We start from the raw sequence: 19276 nt of genomic DNA, 5'->3' as shown, positions 1-19276 counted from the left end.
TTTTCTCATCTGTTAATTTTGAGGCACAGCTTGCATGTCATGTTGATCATGGCTTCTGAGTGTGATAAGCTCCCTGAGATTCTCTTACTGTCCAAGGCTGGGGATAGTAAGAAGGCTGTGAGTATATGGATCTGTTATAGGACACTGTGGCTCTAATTAGCAACATGGGACAGATGGGAGTTGGGGTGGGTGGAATAGAATCCAAAATGGATAACTGCATGCACTTACCTGTGCTATCTGGATTTTGGGGAAAGTGAAAGTCTTAACTGAAATTTAAATTAGGTGTTTCAGATTGCCCCTTCACGTAGAATTTTCAGACACTAGATAGTACTGAAATTCTTGTATAAAGTAGATGGAGCTTTTGTGGAGTTGCCCTTATTTTACAGCAAGACTGAATGCTGTTTGTAATATGTTGTATACTAATTAGGCAACATTTGAAAATATATATCTTTAGGGTGTATAGACAAATTGCCTTAAAAAAAAAGTAGAATACTCACCTAGCTTTACTATCTTGTTTTAGATGAGTTTAAGAATAGGTGTAGCATAAATATATGTAAACTCAGCGTCAAAAATGATGATCTGTTTAGTTACGAAACCCAATCCAGTATTAATGATTGCTGATGAGCTGTCAGTTACCATGCCTTGATTCAGAGGAGGATCTAACATTCTCAAGGCCACTTGAACCATATTTACTCAGTTACATCCAATACACATCTAGTCAACTCTAATGCTCTTTAGGCAGATTTGCTATGGAAATTTTCCAGCCTGTTGTCTGATTGGGTGGAAAGATAAAATCTCAGAAGTAATCATATTTAAAAGATGCCATGAAAGTAGTGACTGATGGAAGAGGGAGACATTCTAGGTGACTTGACTGAAGAAAGGGCTTCCAGGTGAGTTCACAGCTTCTTAGAGATTCCTGGTGATGAAAACTTTCTCAGCACTCAAGGCATCGCTTTGAAATACAGAATGCGAAAGATTGCAGCTGCCTGCCTTGCCTACTTGTCGAAGCAGTTCCTTTGCTTACTGTCATCTGGATGCAATGTCCTCAAAGGACAGTGCAACCACCTTTTAAATAGCAGGTAAGCTACACAACTGGGCAACAACTGCTGTTGTATAACTTGGGAGCTTTTGAACTATGTAAGGTGGGGGTAGTGGTGGTGAGAGAGAAGAGTCTGCTAGGCTACTCTCCCAATGCACAGTATGTCTGCACCTGACTCAAGAGTATTTAGCTCATGAGACTGAAGCACAGACACATAGGAGACAAGGTGGCATTAATTCCTCTAATCAGGGAAGCATTTGTTTTATCTCACTTTGCTGCAAGAGAGAACAAGACCTGAGGGGTCACACTGCTGCCATTTGCCACGCAAGAGCATTCAGAGCTCTTAACTCTAATTGTGCTCCTGCGGAGTCTCCATTCAGGCTTGTAGTGGAGAGTAAGAGGCCAATTTAAACTGCCATGCACCATGCAAGAGCTTGCTTTATGTAAACTGCTACACGCTGATAGCTCTGGTTTCTAACTAACCATGGTAATTCAGAAATTATCGGAGACATGTAAATAAAAAAATGGAATACAAAAGAATAAAAATGTGTATGGAGGGCTTGGGATCTCTAGTGTAGGCTGGAAAAAGACAGTGGCTCAGACACTGTTTATCATGTAAATCAATTGAATCAAGTGGAAATAGGTCTTAAAAAAAATCCTGTGTAGCAGAAATGGAACTTGATGGCTTAAACTTGTACAAACATATTTCAGGGCTGTTTGGAGCTTAAAATACTGATTGTGCTATGTGTTAGATTTTCTTTTTCTTGTTGATTTTGTTAACTCTTTGGTGTCAATAGCTAACCTAACTCACACAGTCAGGGTTTTGTTTATTTTCAGGTTTCCGCAGCTTCTGACTAACATTTATATAAAAAGTTATATCCTATGTTGATGTTTATTCTCTGGAGGTTTCATTATAGTGACACTCTGGAATGTCAAAAAAAAAAAACAAACAACACAACAAACAAACAAAAAGCCTCTCTACATTTTTGGGCAAACTCTAATCACAGTCACTTAACTTAGTTACGAGAAATTGAATTTTTGTAGAAGCAAAGTCGTCTGTCCCATGCTGTCACCTACCACGCTTCAAACTCAGTACAGAATTCAGTCCCTTAGTCCCTTTATAGGTGCTTCAGCTAAATTTGACCTATGTTCTCTGTCTCCTCCTTTTTAAACTTATGTGGTCTTTCTGAATTGGACCTCTATTTTTTTCACTTATAATACTACAGTATTTGCTGTGACCTTTAGTTTTTTAAATGATACAGACAGGTAACCTTGTTCAGATCCATTTCATACATCTGTAATGAAGTTTGTTTCTTAAAATGCCTAGGTTTGCTTTCTTTTATTGTTCAACTGAAACAGAAAATAAAAGCCTGCTAATTATGCTTGTCATCCAAATTATTCTGTTGATAAAAGAAGGCATTTGATCAGAGTTACAGGTTTCAAGCTATTTAGGTGACTTTCTCCTGTTAAATTAATCAATTTAATGGGCACACTAAAAAGTAAGTAGATCTGGACCTTTGTTCTTTGTTCTTTTTTTTTTTTAAAAAAAAAAAAAGAAAAAAAAAAAAAAGAAGCTGGTAGATGAGTAGATGAGATTCTTACTTTTGTAAGAACCACTGTTCAGATGCAAAGTAAATTTTGGAAAAGATAGATGAATCCTGTCACACTTAAATACCATGTTATAAGCTATAAGAAAAGACCTCAGTGTCAGTCCTATTAGCTACCTTTAACCTCTCTGAATCTAAGCTGAACACTGAAGGTAAACATGAACTCTCAGATTTAGCCAGCTTGAAATATACACTTGTGTCAGCAGAAAAAAGTTCATTCCAAACATCTGAGGTGTATCAAACATGGGATTGCTGTTCAGTGAACCTTTAACCATGTATTTTTTTGCTGGAGTATTTCTTTAGGGATAACTCAGACATTCAAAATAATGAATGAGTGAGATGTTTCTATACTCATTATAAAAACTAGCTTGTATAGTTCCCACCAGATTATATTATAGCTGTTTTTTTTTTTTTTTTTTTTTTTTTTTTTTTTTTTTTTTTTTTTTTTTTTAACAAAAACAAACAAACAAACACAACATGAGGATAGAAATCCTTATTCAATTTTCTATTTAATATTTCATTTTAAGAAAATTAGGAAATCCCTGAATAAAGACAAAGCAAACAAATGAAAAGAGGGACAGCAAATGCTAAAAGCTCTCTGACACGTCAGTTTGGACATGATTCAAGGATGATTTAGATTCTGTAATGTGGTATGTGACCTTAAAATGTGGGGAAAAAAATAAAATTCTTATTGATTTCATAATATTCATGGGTATAGATGGAGTAAGTCTAGAAAATCACAAGGTAAACCCACCTAAGATAAAACAATTTTATAATGAAGGAATGTAAAAATAATGATTATTTGATGAGGAAGCCACAAAAATGAAATGATACACAGATTTTTCTGTTGGTGGTCTTTGTTTGTAATTCAGAGAATGTTCTTGTCTGTAATTCAGAGAATGTTCTTGCTCTCTCCATTTATAATCTATTTTGTGACTATATATATATATGTATATATTGAGCATTTACTAATTTACTCTGTATTGCTATTTTAGTGCAAATGATGGCTAAATAATGATTTTTTACTTAAGAAATAATCTCCATTGTTGTAGGATCTGCATCTGATAATTAAATATGACTACAACTATGCAGCCAGAGAAGAAGGTGTGGATATATAACAGGGATCAAAATCAATTACTGGGCTGCCTCACTCACAACAAAAGAGAACTGTTGCTATTAGCATTTTTTTTTTTCATAAAAAAAAATAAAGAATTTAAAATGTCTTTAAAGTTAAAAGAAAAAGTATATCAAGAATTTGTTTTTTCAGATGACACTTAATCAGAGTAAAAGTCAGCCAGAGTAATTGTTTTTAAACAATCACTGTATCCTCATATTGTTTCCACAAATTTATTAAGCATCTCTGAATGCAGATGGGCTTGTGAGATGATGAGGTGAATGTGACTGTGAATTATTGAAGAAGTTCTTATTGTCTTCCAAGATAAGTTTATGACTTGCCTCTACATGTTTCTTCTACTCAGGAAACTGAGTGACTGCTGCCAGGATTTGTATACTCTTCTGTCTCCATTTAACTTTCTATTGTTTGTTAGCTTTGCATGCACACACAACTCTTTTACAGGTTTAATTCATTTTAGTCTAAATGACAAGTATTTTTATAGAGTTTTTTGTCTTTTTGGTATCACTTTCTCTAACAAGGCACACACTGTATAATCAGCCAACTACTCTGTAATTATGTTGCAAAGACTATGTAAATACCTAATTATTTTCATGCAGATTACTTGATAATTATACTACCAGTTACAAAGTAATTCAAAGAATAATTACCATGTAACTTCCACTTTTTAGATGTGAGGATAAGGCTTTGTTTTAAAGATATAGAGAAGTGCATAATTATCCTGGGGTTACAGTCTACTGTGATTATCGATTATCTTACATTTAAAGTATTATTATATGGCTACTGGGCTTCATACCACAGTTTGAAAAAAAACACACCTCTTTGCTCTCTGCTTTGTAGCAAGTGTTAGACAATGACAATGTTAACAGTTTTTTACTTTCTTATTAATTGAAATGGATTTTAGACTTTGATTGTGAAGAAGAAAATGTTATTTATTTATTTATTTATTTATTTACTAAATCGTGCTGTCTTTTTGAAGAAGCAAATGACGTGTACCCAGACTCTTAAAGGGGACTTGGATAATGCAAAGCTCATTTATACCAAACATTTTTTAAGTTTCTAGAAAGGGTACCATAGTGTATGTCTTAAGAGTAATGAGGTATCCCACAAAGGATGCTGTCCATCTCTTAAAGTAGACCATAGGGAGATGGAGGGTGTCACCTGTAGGTCTCAGGAAAGGGAAAGTTTTCTTCCATCTCCAATTGTATGAAATAGTCTTTTGGTAAAGACTCTCAAAAAATTCTGTAAAGTGAACATTTTGCAGTATATTAAGTAACTCCAGGACTCCCATCTCATTTCTAGCCATGAAGATACAGACTAATGAATTTGTTGTCTTGTTGGTTCAGTTAATCTTTCATTACTTTAGGGGAAATTGAACCACTTGAGTTGGAAGGCATAAGAATGTTCTTTTCTCCTTTTGAGAAGCCTGGTATTTTGTCTGCTGGCTACAGCCAGTGGAGCTTAGTTATAAAACATGCTGAAAGAACAGGGCATACAGTGTGATTTATTCCTGTTATACTGCACAAGTAGTCTCCCAGTTATTTTTTGATGCTGAATTTAGAAGCGTTACACATCACCACTGAAGTAACATGGATGCACATGCAGGATCCCACACTAAGCTATCTGGTAGTAGGCAATAGTTGAGCAAAGGGATGAATCCCACTAATTCCTACATAAGATTATGTAGGACCAGCTTTATGCACAGGCAAAACAAATGGTAGCCTGGGACAGCATGTTGGAGGAGGGGTTGCAAGTTCATCACCAGCTGGAGAGGATGTCTGGGAAGTCTCATATTGGTGATAGTGGACTGTGACTGCCCAATACCACCTGAGCTGCTCTTCCAGCAGGATGAGCCCAGCTGCAGAACCTAAGTAACACCAGCACTTGAAATTTTACCTCTGCTCTGCATGCTTCCATCCTAGTGGTCAGTAGTTCCATCTCTGAGGGACCAAACGAGAAGGAGAGAGCCAGTCCCCCCTCTTTTTACTAATCCTATGGCAGCACTGTGTTTGCTTGACGGGAAAAGGCAATATTCCCGTCAAAAAAAGCATTGTTCAGCGTGAGTGAACCAGACAGGGAAGCTTGCTGAGTGGTGGCTAGTGCCTGTGGGAGCTTACCTATGACTTTCACAGCTAAATTTACCATAAGTTATTTTGTTGATAAAGGATGGCAACACTTGGTATTGTTTACATTGCTGAGAAACCTTGAGTGAACCCTGAAACTATTTTCACTAAAGGGCCGAGCATATTTTGGTAGCTCTGTTGTTACAACTGTGCTTACATCGTATAAATATCCGTAAATGCCAATGCCACAGGCTTCAAGATCTGTTGCTTCTAGTTGCTTCTAAGAATGCAGTGGAAACTCCAGTATGCTGTTGTTGAGTAATACTCCACTATGAAGTAGCTAACAATTTTGAATGCAATGAACCTTTCCTCTGCTGCCTGTGCTCCACATTTTCCTGAGATCTGTTACGTTTGATTCTTTTTTACTCAGGCAAAGAAACTGAGAAGACCCTGCTCCCCTCTTGCTCTTGCCCAGTGCAGATGACTCTGGTTGCTATATAGCAGTGCCAGCTTGGCTTGGAGGGGGATTTGCTTTGGGATTCTTCAGCATGGATTTTGACTAATGTTCTTTACAAATGAAAAGGCTTGCACCTATATTTGTTGTTTTGTGTATTGGAAAAAAGGGAGCAGTCCTTCAGTATATACGTGTGTGTATCTATTTTATATCTGTGGATATGTATATATATATATATAATACATAAAAATGTGTGAACTTTTTGTATATGCATGTATATATTGTACAGTGGATGATCCTAAGAAGAAAACATCCCATTGAAAATGATAGCTTGTTGTCAGACACCTTAGTATGTCATATCTAAGCCACTGAAACTGCTAGACAGTATGTCCTTGGTGCTCCCTCATAACTTGCAACTGGTACGTTTCAAAAGTATCCTACTTACTGACACCCTGGAGCTGTTGAAATGTTGTATAGGTGACAAAAGGTGCCAAGGAAAATCTGAGCTGCCAGGGAGTCCCTTGAATAATCACAGGCTTCCAAACAATATTGGTTCATTAAACTGGAGGACAATCAGACCTAAGATAATTTTTTATGTTGTTTCAGTGTTCCAGCTTCTCTTTCTATGGTGACTGGCCAGTACTTCCAGTATAAAATGTACAATGTTCTGTCAGGACCAGGGACATTGTTTTTACTTGGCAAGACAGATCTGGCTTACTACATTGTTTTAAAAAGCCACTTGGGTTGTTAATTCCGTCCTTTTTTAACCTAGCTTCAGCCAGCTGGTATAATAAAAGAAGGAGAGTAAGAGTTGGACCTTTCCATGCTCATGGGATATTGCTTCTTTTAGAAAAAACAAATACCTGAGACACATCTGTGAGCTGAGCCAATCTGTCCTTTCCTGTATGCCTTTCTAAGTGATATGCACAGTGAAAAACACAAAGCTGCAGGAATAACAGGAACCCACCTATTCCAAAGGAACTGTATTGGTCTCTGATTGCTGCAGGTCTTCAAATGATTCAGGTACTGAAAAAGTTATGACTCACAGTGCTGTTACTGGATCAGCCCAGTCTCCCTAAAGGTGAGTGTCTGCCTTGCTGGGTATGATTTCTCTAGGAGATGCATTATGTACAATATAAGGAAGATAGCACAGGATGTGTGTGGGTGTTACAGATGGCACAGGAGTATGTGTACAGGGCTCAAACACATGGAGTCTTGGGGTTTGCTATACCGTATTTAACAGGAGAAAAAAAAAAGTCTCTCTGCATAAATGGTCTTGAAGCTGCAGCTTTGGCTCTGAACCCTTGCTCTCCAATGTGCTTCATCTTCAAAGCTGGAAATAAAGGGAATGTAGTCCTCATCTTTATCAAAATCTGTTTTCAAAACCTATTTTAAAAGCCTATTTTTTTTTTTTTAGCAACAAGATTGTGGATTATTCAAGTGATGTAGCATATGTTCATGGCATTAGTAACTCTCCTGGTGGAATCACAGTCCTGTGATGAGTATTTTTGAATCAACTGCTCAAATTAATAAGTTGTATAAGATCAACAGCCTTCCTTAATAAGGAAAAACAAACAAAACCACCACCACCAAAAAAAAACCTCAGAAATGTATTTTCTTGACTGTCTCTCTCAAAAGAAAGTACAATTTCTGTGGACAGTAAATATCCACAAAGGCCTTCCAATAGTCTTTTAAAACAGTGTTCAAATATTCACAAAATACATAAAAGTAAGAATTTCTTAGGAAAACCAAACACTTTAAAAAGTTACTTCAAAACATGGGACAGAATTTAGTGGCTAAGGTACAGATGTACAGACGTGTAATACTTTTGGAGAGCATGGGGAGTACTTTTCTCTCTCTCTCTCTCTTTTTTTTTTTTTTTTTTAAGGCCACTTAACTCCAATTCTGGGTTCAGCTGGTATGGACCATCTCACCAATCCATGTCTGGCTGGTGGTGTGTTACAAACAGCTTGCAGAAAACTTGTGCTGCTCTTACACTGTGTAGCTCATCCTTTTCCCTAGACATTGTGTTCAACAGGATTGCACCCTTGGCTCCAGATTTCATTGTTGCTTAGGTTTCCTTCTACACTTTCAGTTCTTCCCTTTGCTAAAATAGACAGATTGCAAGGAGTCATCTGAATTCTTTAAAAATTCTGGTAGGAATTTTGGTCAGTCAGCAAAGTAGCTGATGGGATGCTGGAATGGCATGGGGTTTTATCAGTTTTTAACAGAAGCTTGGCTACTGTGTGTGATTTGTATGTGAAAAGGTTACTCAGGTTACAATTCATCCAGGATTTCTTTTTATGCCCATGTGAGACAAAATACAATACCAGTACCTCACCTGGAAAGCTTGAGCTCTGCTCTTGACTGTCCAGGGCTTATAAAAGGGAGCACAAATGTTAAGTGACCTAGACATCTGTCTGCTGCTGTGAACTAGAGCTGTCTCTGGGAGTTTGGCAGTGGGAGAAACTGTTCTGCCCTATAATGAATGACCGGGGGCACGATATTTAATCAAACACTATAACTGTGCATGTTTTTCTTTCAAACTGTAGGAAAGAGTCCAAGGAGTCCAAACAAGAAAATAAAATAAAGCCATCTGGAAGCTTTTCCTGGTCTGATCTAGTCTACCTGGACCTGTCTAAGAAGCTCCTGTTCAATACAGAAAAAAGATCTGGGTGCTTGTGTCCAAAACATAATCCTTTTGCATATGTTGGTATATGTTCAAAGCCTACCTTACAAGTGTCTAATTATGCTTATTTCTCCTGCTTACAGCTCTATATTGTATGGGTAATTTAGTGGATTCAGGTTTTTGAAAATGAATGCCCTCATTTATTATTATTATTTTTTTATTCTTTTTATTACTGCAGCATTGTATTTTACTAAATAAACATTACAAAGATGCTCAATCTATCTCTGGTTACTTAGATTCAAAAGAAACCATAAGACTCACTGAAGAACTGAATATTCAGTGGATTTTCCTACTGCTCCTTGTACCAAACACTTCATCTCATCATTTTCTCTGAGGAGATGTACTGTGCGATTCACTGAAGTCATTCACAACATTTTATATTGACTCGCACCTTCGCAAATTGTATGAAAATTCATGCAGTGTCAGAATTAGACAGTGATCCTTAATGTTTCCTCTAGAACTACTTTGGCATTTTATAAATGGATTAAAATTCTAGAGTAATTCATGTGAAAAACCTATTAGCTAGTATTTTAAAAATACAAAATTGCTGATGTTTTTCTCTCTACAAACACAGGAACATGTATATGAAAGATCTCCCTACTATTTTAAAAAAATGTAAAAGTCTGGAATTATCTGTTAAAGTCCATTATTTAATATTGTTGAAAATGTCTATTACATAAATTTTGACACTACATTTATTTTCAATATGAGGACTATGTTTTAATCTGCTATTATTTCTTTTTCGGATGACACCCTTTCCTCTGTTTAAGAAAGGAAGACTTTAAAGACACTTTGTAAACAACTTTTAAATAATTTGCAATGTCATAAACTACAGGTAATCTTTGCTGTCAAAAAATAAGATTTTAAATAAGTGAAATACATCTAAAATCTCTGGAAACATAGTTTTTAAAAGAGAATTTTCAGAAATAATTTTCCTATCTGAAAGAAAACTGAACTATAATATTAAAGTGTTAGGTGTTTTCAAATGCAGTAAGTTTTGTGGAAGCAATACACCATAGAAACCTTTAGAATCATACATTTTCAACTGCAGTATTTGAGAAAAAATGTTAGGGAACTTCCTTTCGTTCTCTTTCTGGTTAATAATAAATGTTCTTCAAAGTGTTCTACAGTATTTTATTGCAAATTAATTCATATTTTGTTCTTTTATTTAAAAAAAAATATTTTAACTCATTCTTTGTGGAATTCTCCACTTTGAATTAGGCCCATCCCATTCCTGCATAGCACTCATTAAAATGGATTATTTAAGTCACAGTTATTTTATACAATGTTGTAGCACATCCTAAACCATTTGGAAAGAGGAGTATCCTGTAGTAATAACAGGGAATGTGGAAAGCAACATTTGATATTATAATTGCCAGTGTAATATTTTGACTGAAGTTGTGCATGTCAGGCAGCATCCTTATCAAGGCACAGTCAAGAAATTAATTGATGCTGCCTCTAAGGGTATGCAGTAGCTGTAGCCTGATCCATCGGGGCTACACAAAGGGGGGAAACGGATGAATTCACTGTGTGTGTTTCTGACATATCCCACACCTTTCTGATCCTGTTTGGGGTGGCTTACTGTCAGCAACATGCTTTTCTCTTTTGATTGGAGTTTTGATAAGCAAAGGTCCTGAAGGATTGTATAATGCTGGCACTACCAATCACCCTCTTCCTCTCTGCTCAGGAAACCTAAGAAAGAAGCTGAAAATGTTTAAGAGCTGTTCTTTGTAAATATAATGCTCTCAATTTAAATTACTATATATATATATATATATATATATATATATATATTTCTCAGCCAGTTAACACAAACAATGCAAAACATCATTATGCTGAGTAGTTTTTTTTTGAGGGTCAAATTTGGGAATTAGATGAATCCAGAATATGTGAATAAAATGAACACTGTAGGGACTGTGGCTTTAAATGTGTTACTTAAAAAAAAAATTCTCCACTAGAATATAAGCTCATATACCAAGGGATGGCTACTAATGAATCATTAATGTTGATTTACTTTTTCCTTCCTCTCCTTGAGGCTATATAAAAATGGTTCAGGCCCCTAAATGAAGGCACTGCAAAGTATTATTAATCTGGGGGAGAAGATAAACCTCTTGTTTTAAAAGGCCATTATAATTGCTTTCTGAAGAAAAAGGAAAAGCAATACCAGCCAGTTAATGAAAAGCAAAGCAAAAAGCCTTCCATAAGTAACAGTGGACCACTTGAAAGGAAAACATAGAAGGTTCACATTTTCAGTGCATAATTATTGGGGGGTGTCACTCTAAAAATGTAGAAGGCACAAGTACACTGCATGATGTAGTGAACACTAGTCCTCCCTGCCTACTCTCTTGTTTCTATATTTGTCATGATGAATTGAAAATAAGTTTCTGTGTATGTTGCTATTTCTAAAACTTAAAATGTCTTAAAATCAGATAACAGTGACCAGAATAATCATAGTATCAGTGTTTCCTGTCCTGAAGAACCACAGGCCTCTTTATTTATTTATTTATTTATTTATTTATTCCCATTGTTCTCCTCATCCTTTTGCTAATCATGTCTTAACATATATCTGAAGCCCAGAGGGAGAAAGGGACAGGCACCGAGGACAGAAGGGCTGGACAGAACTGGAAGGTAGGTGTAACTGAATCACACCATGTGGGAGAAAATCTGCACTGGCTGTAGCCAAAGAGGGAGGTGATACAGGTTGATTCATGATTGAAACTCTTCAGGTTGGCACAGGTTTGTGAGACACACACAGAGTAATTCTGATGTTGATTGAAATGCCACTGTATTGCTTAAAAAACAAGTAAAGGCACCGATAGCTTTTCAGAATAAGAGAAACACATGTAATGTATCAAGTTCTGTGCTGTGACTTTTGTCTTTTATTTTGTTTGGAATAAACAGATGGAGATCTTGCTGCTTCTGTAACCTGACATTTTCAGTGCATTGAAGTTTCTTCAGAAAAAAAAGCATGAACTGCAACAGCTGTCACTTTGCAGAGATCGAGTGATTGAGAACCTCATAGAGCTTTGCCAGATAGATCCTGATGCATCACTGATGCCTTTTCCATTATAACAGATAGTTGCCATCAGAAATGATATACAACCAAGAAGCCACATTTCATGTCCCAGATAACTGTGTTTCATTTGAGGGATGTGGCACCAGTTATTTAGTGAATATAGGCACAGGCAGCCCTTTTCCCCTACCCATGTCTGAACTTTGATTCTGAAAGGCAATTTTAATATTTATCTTTAAGATTATAATTTATCCAAAGGGTGACAGACTGACATGTATTTTAATGCTGTGCACATGAAAATGTATTAATGCAAACTGATATCCTCAAAATGTAACTGAAGCTGTTGGATGTCACCTTAATTGTTTCAATTAGGCTTTGTATACCCTGCTGTTGTGAAATAACCATGCCTCAAAGCTTTCAAAGAGATGTCTTCAACAATATGTAAAGAAGTAAATCAAAGCACAGTTTTTATGCATTTCATGTTAAAGGAATTTTGCTTGAACATTTACAACTTTTAGATTGTAAAAAATTCAATGACAGTGATTGTCCTCTTTGTCTAAGAGGTTTTGTATCAAACCTTAATAGATCTGGTGCAGCCATTGCAGTAATAGACAACAAAATATATCTTGTGATTCTAAACAGATACCACCCCTGGGGAAAAAGAAAAAAAAATTAAGAAAAAAAATAAAACTAAATCAAAACTTTGGAAAAAATCAAAACAAAAAAAACATTGTGGGTTACTGGTAACTAATGAAATGAGTATGTCCATTTTTCTTCCTGCTTTAGGAGCTCAGGACAGTGAAGGAAGTGAAGACACCCAGACTGTCAAGTAAGATGGTTGGGAGATTTGTCACTTGCCCAGTGTTATTAATAAACATCTCACCTGAGTCAAAGGCAAGACTAACTGCTTGTTTACAGCTGTTTACTGTCTACTGTTTACAGCTGTTTACTGTACTAAGCAGAGGTTAGTCCTTATATTCAATGTCACTTATTTTTCCTTTCAATATCTTGTTCTTTTCAGTAGTTTTATTTCTTAGTACTCTCTGTTGCACTGTATGGGGGGAGACTGGTGAGGCTGAGGGCTGGGGATAGGAAAGTGGGTAAGAGTTTGGAGATAATATTCACAATTGTGAGTCATGGACAGAGAAATTTAGGAGAGAGTTTGTCAAGAATAACTTGAGTTAAGTGACTCCATAAAATTTGAGGTTACAGCTGAAATAGAATGTGTTCACGTACCTATATGATTCCAAAGAAGCTTCCACACCTGTTACAGATCTACATGCAGCATTTGATGCAGGTTCATTACTGATGTATTGGGTGTGCTTTTTAAACTTCAGGGCAAAATACCTCTGCTACATGCCATGGAATGAAAATGCATGTGTTTCCAGTTATTAGAGGTGACAGCCAGTTTTGTGCAAAACAGTCTTTTATTTATCCACCAAAAAGGTATACAACTGGCATAAATCTTTTCAAAATGGTATTGTATTTGTTTCTGATGATATCCACTGCATCATTGTTTTCACTTTATGCTGCCTTAGCCCTTTCCTGTGTATTGTGTAATAAGAAAGTTTGATATTCACATTAAGTCTTTATGCTGCTGGATGTGAAAGTCTTGTTTTCAAAAGATTAAAGATGGCCCCTTGATTCTTCTTAGAACTCCTTCCATGAAGGTCTACACTTTCATGTACACATCTTGCCTTCCTTTTCTTTACCTAAAATGATATGTCAACAAAGGGGCAACAGGAGAGGTTTCCCAGTTCTATGTGTTTCAGTATTAAGTTCTCCCCTCCCCTTCCCTCCCCTCTTCTCTTCCTCCCTCTTTTATGCTGATTTGTTATTTGATATTGACCCTTTTCTTATACGTGCCTCTGGCAGTCTTTCACCTTTGAGAGTGACGAAGAAGATTCATCAACTAAGATCCATATGTCAACGTGTTTAAAATACAGCTGACTACACCTGCGGCTGTTAGTGGCAGTAGTGGGATTCTGACAAAGATATTTTGTGATGAGTTACAATAACAGTGAAAATAATACCTATTAAAGAGAAAGCTAGGGGAAAGGTTGTCATGTTTCTGGGGAAAAGTGGAGTAGAAGCGATAAAAGTGATTATAAACATATCTCTAAAATTACCCAGTTGATAAAGATCCAAAAATATGGTTGATCCTAAAGATGTTGAACAAGATGTTCATGCCTTTGTGCTATATTCAGTTGATAAGGAGTAGAACTATATGTCATACTTCTGAAAGAAGATTCACAAGGGTAAATTTAGTTCCCTATCACGAGTTACAAGTGGTAGACAAATCAAGATGTTATTTTACAAGCCAGCCAAACCCTGAAGCTCCTGAGCAGTTCAGGAGTGAATCCATGCCAAGATTCTGCATATGACCAGTGGCAGTACTGGGCTGGTAAAAGGCCAGCAGGAAGAAGGCAAAAGTATTACTGTTAGTCTACCCATCAGTGGCCTTGCCCAGTCTAATTCTGTTCTTTACTGGATTATGGTGTCTCATGGAAATGACAGGACCTGCATGTGACCAACATTCAAGACTTCCTCAGCTCTGTTGAGAACGTTATATGTATGTTATGGCCATGTGTTTATTTTTGGTATGAAGTTTATACCACCATGAAGAATATCAGAATAAATATTATTCACTTCAGAAGGTTCCCTTTTTAAGAACATATTCAGGTGAGCTGGAAACTTTAAAGAAAGTAATTAGAGAGAAGGAGGAGCTGGAATATCTGAGGACTGTCAACCAAGCAAAACAGACACAGAACAAACAGTAATTGGTACAAAAGCTGAAGGACAAAAAGCTACATGAATGAATAATGTTAAATGGGTAGGTCTAGTATTGACACTATGTGTTGCATTGGCAGAGCTGAAAGAAAGGAAGACTTCTGCAAGCTTGAATTGTGTTATGGCTTTTGCAGGAACTGTTGAATCTGGCCTCAACCTAGACGTTTTTATGGTCTCTGTAGGGGTCACTGAATACAGGATGTGAAACTGTTTGATGAATTCACTTCTGGTTCCTGGGTGAGTGCTTTAACTCTGAGGCTGTAACACAAGAAATATGTTTAAAGTAAATGAATGTATATTCTGTATTTGGTACTCAACTTTCTGGTTTTAGTGTTAGGGACACTCAGAGAACATTACACTAAATATCACGGGGTTCTGGATACAAAGAAATCTCATCTGTGAGTTACAGATTTCTGTGGGAAGAAATTTAGAGTCAGATGTTCAGGTCAGCTAAGATGGTGGGACCAGTAGCAGAATTTCATATGCTTAAGTAAATTTAGGTTGAAAAATATGAGATGACAAAAAAGAATTGAATCTAATGGATGGATTTTTTTTTTTTTTTATGGGTTACTCTTTGATAATTAAACATTTAGAAACCAATTAAAATAAAGTGTAAGATTCTTCTTTGTAAAGCTCACCTCAAAGAGTCCTATCATAAAGAGCATGTTGGAAGTTGGTTGGAGGGATATTGATTTTGTTTGAAAAGGAGAAACATAAGTTCCCAAGGAAGGAGAACAGAATAAGGTTATGACAGAAAACACTTGTGAATTATTCCATAATCATGGACAAGGACAAAAAGGGAAGAGTACTTGCAGAAATAATCATATGAAGTTTTATTTGGGAAGAACTGAGCAGGTTACCTTTGCCAATTAATGTTTAGAAGCATGTTCTGAGTACCAGGTAAGTGACCCATGGTATTTCCTGCCAGAATAGCCTTTGGGTTTCAAATTAATGTAGTTAACCATGTGATATATCTTCTGACAGAAAGGTCCACTGCTATTTCTTATGAGACCTATCATTTTCTGATAGGTGAGTCTTCTCAACAAAATACTACAAATACTTATTTTATTGTTTCACTTAGGGGGTTTTGAAACACCTTGTCAGTTAGGGGATGGTGAAGCTATGTGTATGGGAGAGACATTTAAGAGGAAGTAGACACAGGGACTGCTGAAAATCTGGTGTGATCTCATATGGGGACATAAAGTATCATGTGCTGAGAGGATAGAAAATACTGCTGAAAGTTCCAAATGTGAAGCAATGTTCACTGCCTGGAGAGCACGTTTCTGCACACACCCAGTAAAGGTCAGGAACACGGTCAGTGAAGATACCAAAGGACATACCTTTTGATATTTTGCTTGGAAGTCACTTTGTATGTGTGAGCCAGAAATCCTGTCCGGTCCTCAATAAAAGCACAAACAGCTGGCTGCAGGAATGCAGCTGAGAGTAACAGTGAAAATACATGAGGTGATAGGGAAACATAAGGGGAGAGAAGGTCAACATCCTCTCCTCCATTACAGACAAAAGTAAGGACCCTTATCCTCAGGCCACAATTACAGTGCCTATAAGCTGATATGATTCAGAGTGAGCAGTACTTCCACCCATTTCCACAGAGAAAGTGTCAAGTACATTGGCTAACTTAGAATAAGTGCTAGGTGACTGTGGCGGATAACCTGTTGTATATTATCAGTGGGAAACTAAGGACTAGGTGTTCTGTATTGTGCAGTACTTGAATTTGGGGAAATAGAATCAAACAGAAGCAGTTCAAAAACTAAATACCCATCCACCTATTTGTAAAGCAGTACTGTCAAATATGTGACCCTTGACAGAAAATTCTTGGAAAAGAATGAAGAAGTAAAGAGAGTGGCAACAAATTTTGTGGGTTTATTTTACGAGGAGGTATTGAGTTACAATGATATATATTTGGAATGAAACATGGGTTCATTTAAAAGAAAACAACATTTTTGGCAATGAGGTCACAGGATGGAATATGAAACTTTGATCTGGGAAACTGACATTTTTAAGATGATATCTGTCATTTTATGACAAATGCTTTGTTGATAAGAAAGTACTCCAAGAGAAATATTTTACTGCAAGATGTAATAAATGTACCATCCAAAAAAATGTTTGTAATCAAACTTCACCAGGATAGTTACAACATATATCTGCTCAGCTATTTCACTAAGGTGCAGGAGGTGTGAAAAACAAGGGATACTATCAGTACCTTAAATGTAATATATTCACTAATGTATCTATTTCAATTTATTATGCAGGCTGTGTGGAGTTGAATCAAAAGAGACTTCCATAGGGGAAAAATAAAGGAAATGAGACAATTAACAAAGATCACAGAAAGAAGAATGACAGCTATTTTTTCCAAAAAGCATACCAAAAATCCTTCAGAGAGATGTATATAAATGCTTTTGGGTAATGATATCAGATCTACTGTAATTAAGCTAATTATATATTTTCTAAAGCAGTGGTCCCAGGAATAGAATTTAGGATGGAAGAGGCACCTCACAGTTTAATATTTTTCCTAGAGCAGGTGGTAGAAACAAAATGAAGCTGAGCTAAACAGTTGGCATGTATTTATACATGTAGATAAGGGTGGAAACTTGATTGTAAAAGTGATTGTCCTCCTCTACTCTTCCACTGTGAGATCCCACTTCCATGTCTGAGTGCATGTCTGGAGCCCCCAGCACAAGAAGGATGTTGATATGTTAGAATGGGTCCAGAGGAGGGCTACAAAGTTGAGCAGAGGGCTGGAGCACCTCTCCTACTAAGAAAGGCTGAGTAAGCTGGGACTGTTCAGCATGGAGAAGAGAAGGCCCTGGGGAGACCACATTGCAGCCTTTCAGTACTTGAAGGAGATATAAAAAAGATGGAGAGTGACTCTTTGCTCAGTCAGATGACAGGACAAGAAGAATGGTTTTAAACAAAAAATGGATAGATTTAGACTAGAGATTAGGTGGAAATTCTTCTCTCAAAGGGTGGTGAGGCACAGGAACAGGTTGGCCAGAGAAGTTGTGGATGCCCAATCCCTGGAGGTGTTCATGACCAGGTTAGCTGAGGCCCTGGGCAAACTGATCTAGTGCGTGGTGTCCCTGCCTGTTGCAGGGGGATTAGAACCAGATGACTTTTAAGGTTCCTTCCAACCTGAGCCACTCTGTGATTCCATTCTATGATTTTATCTTAGTCCATTCCTGTCCCTACTTTATTGCTGGTCTCTGCAGTATGCTCACTGGGTTGTCTGGCAGTTCCCCAGTCTAACATTGAGACAGTGACAGCTCTTTTTGTCTGCTGCTGCACTGATGTGAGTTCATCTGGGCAAAGAGAAGCTTATACATGCTTGCAAATGAAGAACACATTTAGAGAAAACCACTTGTTATTTTAACCATGTTCTGTGCATATTGTTTGTATTTGGCTGAATATAAAAAGAAGTAATTTTAAAGAACCTGTTTTGGGATTAGTTTAATTAATGAAGGGCCAGAGACAAGTTTTGGCAGGGTCCTCTGTAAGAGCTATGACTGTGTAGCAGATATTGGAAAACTACAATGTAAAAGTCTAGTTCAAATATCATCAACCATTTTTTTTCTCTCTTATAAGAAATAATTCAAGTCTTTTGACTTGAGCGTGGTGTGCAAGACAAATTGCAAAAGAATGGATAACACAACTTGTAACAGGAGTAAGTTCCCCTGGTGGGAACAACTGAGGTGGGAGTCAAGTGATACGTGGCTTTATTGGAAGGAGCCTGGACTGCACTGAATGTAGTTTGGGCAGGCAAGGACAAGACTCAGGTACACATTTAAGTGCCAGCTAGGTTGTACACAGGTTTCTTTAGCACGATCAGTGATAACAGACATAAGAGCTCAGATATTTCATACCTATTATATTTTTGCTGCCTTCTTATATTACTTTTCAGAGGCAAAAATCTCACTGTTGGTTCATCAACAAGCAGTGGCTCATCTATGCTTCCAGCTCCCCCAGATTCCTTCTCATTTAACTGTTGCTGCTTTTCATAAATAAACCTGGAGAACATTACATGTTGTAGCTATCATGAGCCAAACTTCTTGAATATGTTCTTGCATATGATAAAACTATATTTATACCTTGTTGCTGTAACTCAAGTATAAAGGTGTAAATGAAGACTGCACAGTTCCCTGGTGTCCTGGAAACTTGTCTATATGTATACAAGTTGATTCAGGGTTCTAAGAAATTCTTCTTGCCACTGCAGTGCTTGCTTTTATTCTCAGCTGGAGCAAGGCACAAGGCTTATGCACTGTTTAAAATATAGAAACTATTCCAAATGTATTGGCAGATAAAGATGGAAGCTCAGAATTAGTTGTCCTATGTAAAAATGCTGAAATGCTGTGTAAAAATAGATGAGCAAAAATATCCCAAAATCTTATGGAAATTTCCTCATTACTGGGATCACAGAACATACTGGCTCTTGGGTGTGATCCTTAAGGCCAAAACTCCCCGAAACCCATGAAGC

At 36.9% G+C, this 19276-nt stretch overlaps 1 long non-coding RNA gene across 2 annotated transcripts; it reads left to right on the top strand.

Annotated features, from left to right (window-relative positions):
- Positions 1-706: 706 nt before the first annotated feature.
- LOC137854588 (uncharacterized) lies at positions 707-10714 on the top strand. Of its 2 annotated transcripts, XR_011095284.1 has the most exons (4): positions 707-890; positions 966-1079; positions 7302-7376; positions 8848-10713. It is a non-coding gene; the product is annotated as an uncharacterized lncRNA (long non-coding RNA). The 2 variants fall into 2 exon arrangements; XR_011095282.1 differs by having other exon boundaries at positions 720-1079; positions 8848-10714.
- Positions 10715-19276: the final 8562 nt, after the last annotated feature.

This window comes from Anas acuta, chromosome 1 (assembly GCF_963932015.1).
Source record: "Anas acuta chromosome 1, bAnaAcu1.1, whole genome shotgun sequence".
NCBI classification, from domain to species: domain Eukaryota; kingdom Metazoa; phylum Chordata; class Aves; order Anseriformes; family Anatidae; genus Anas; species Anas acuta.
Note: the sequence above shows the minus strand (reverse complement) of the source record. Positions and strands in the feature narration are given on the sequence as shown.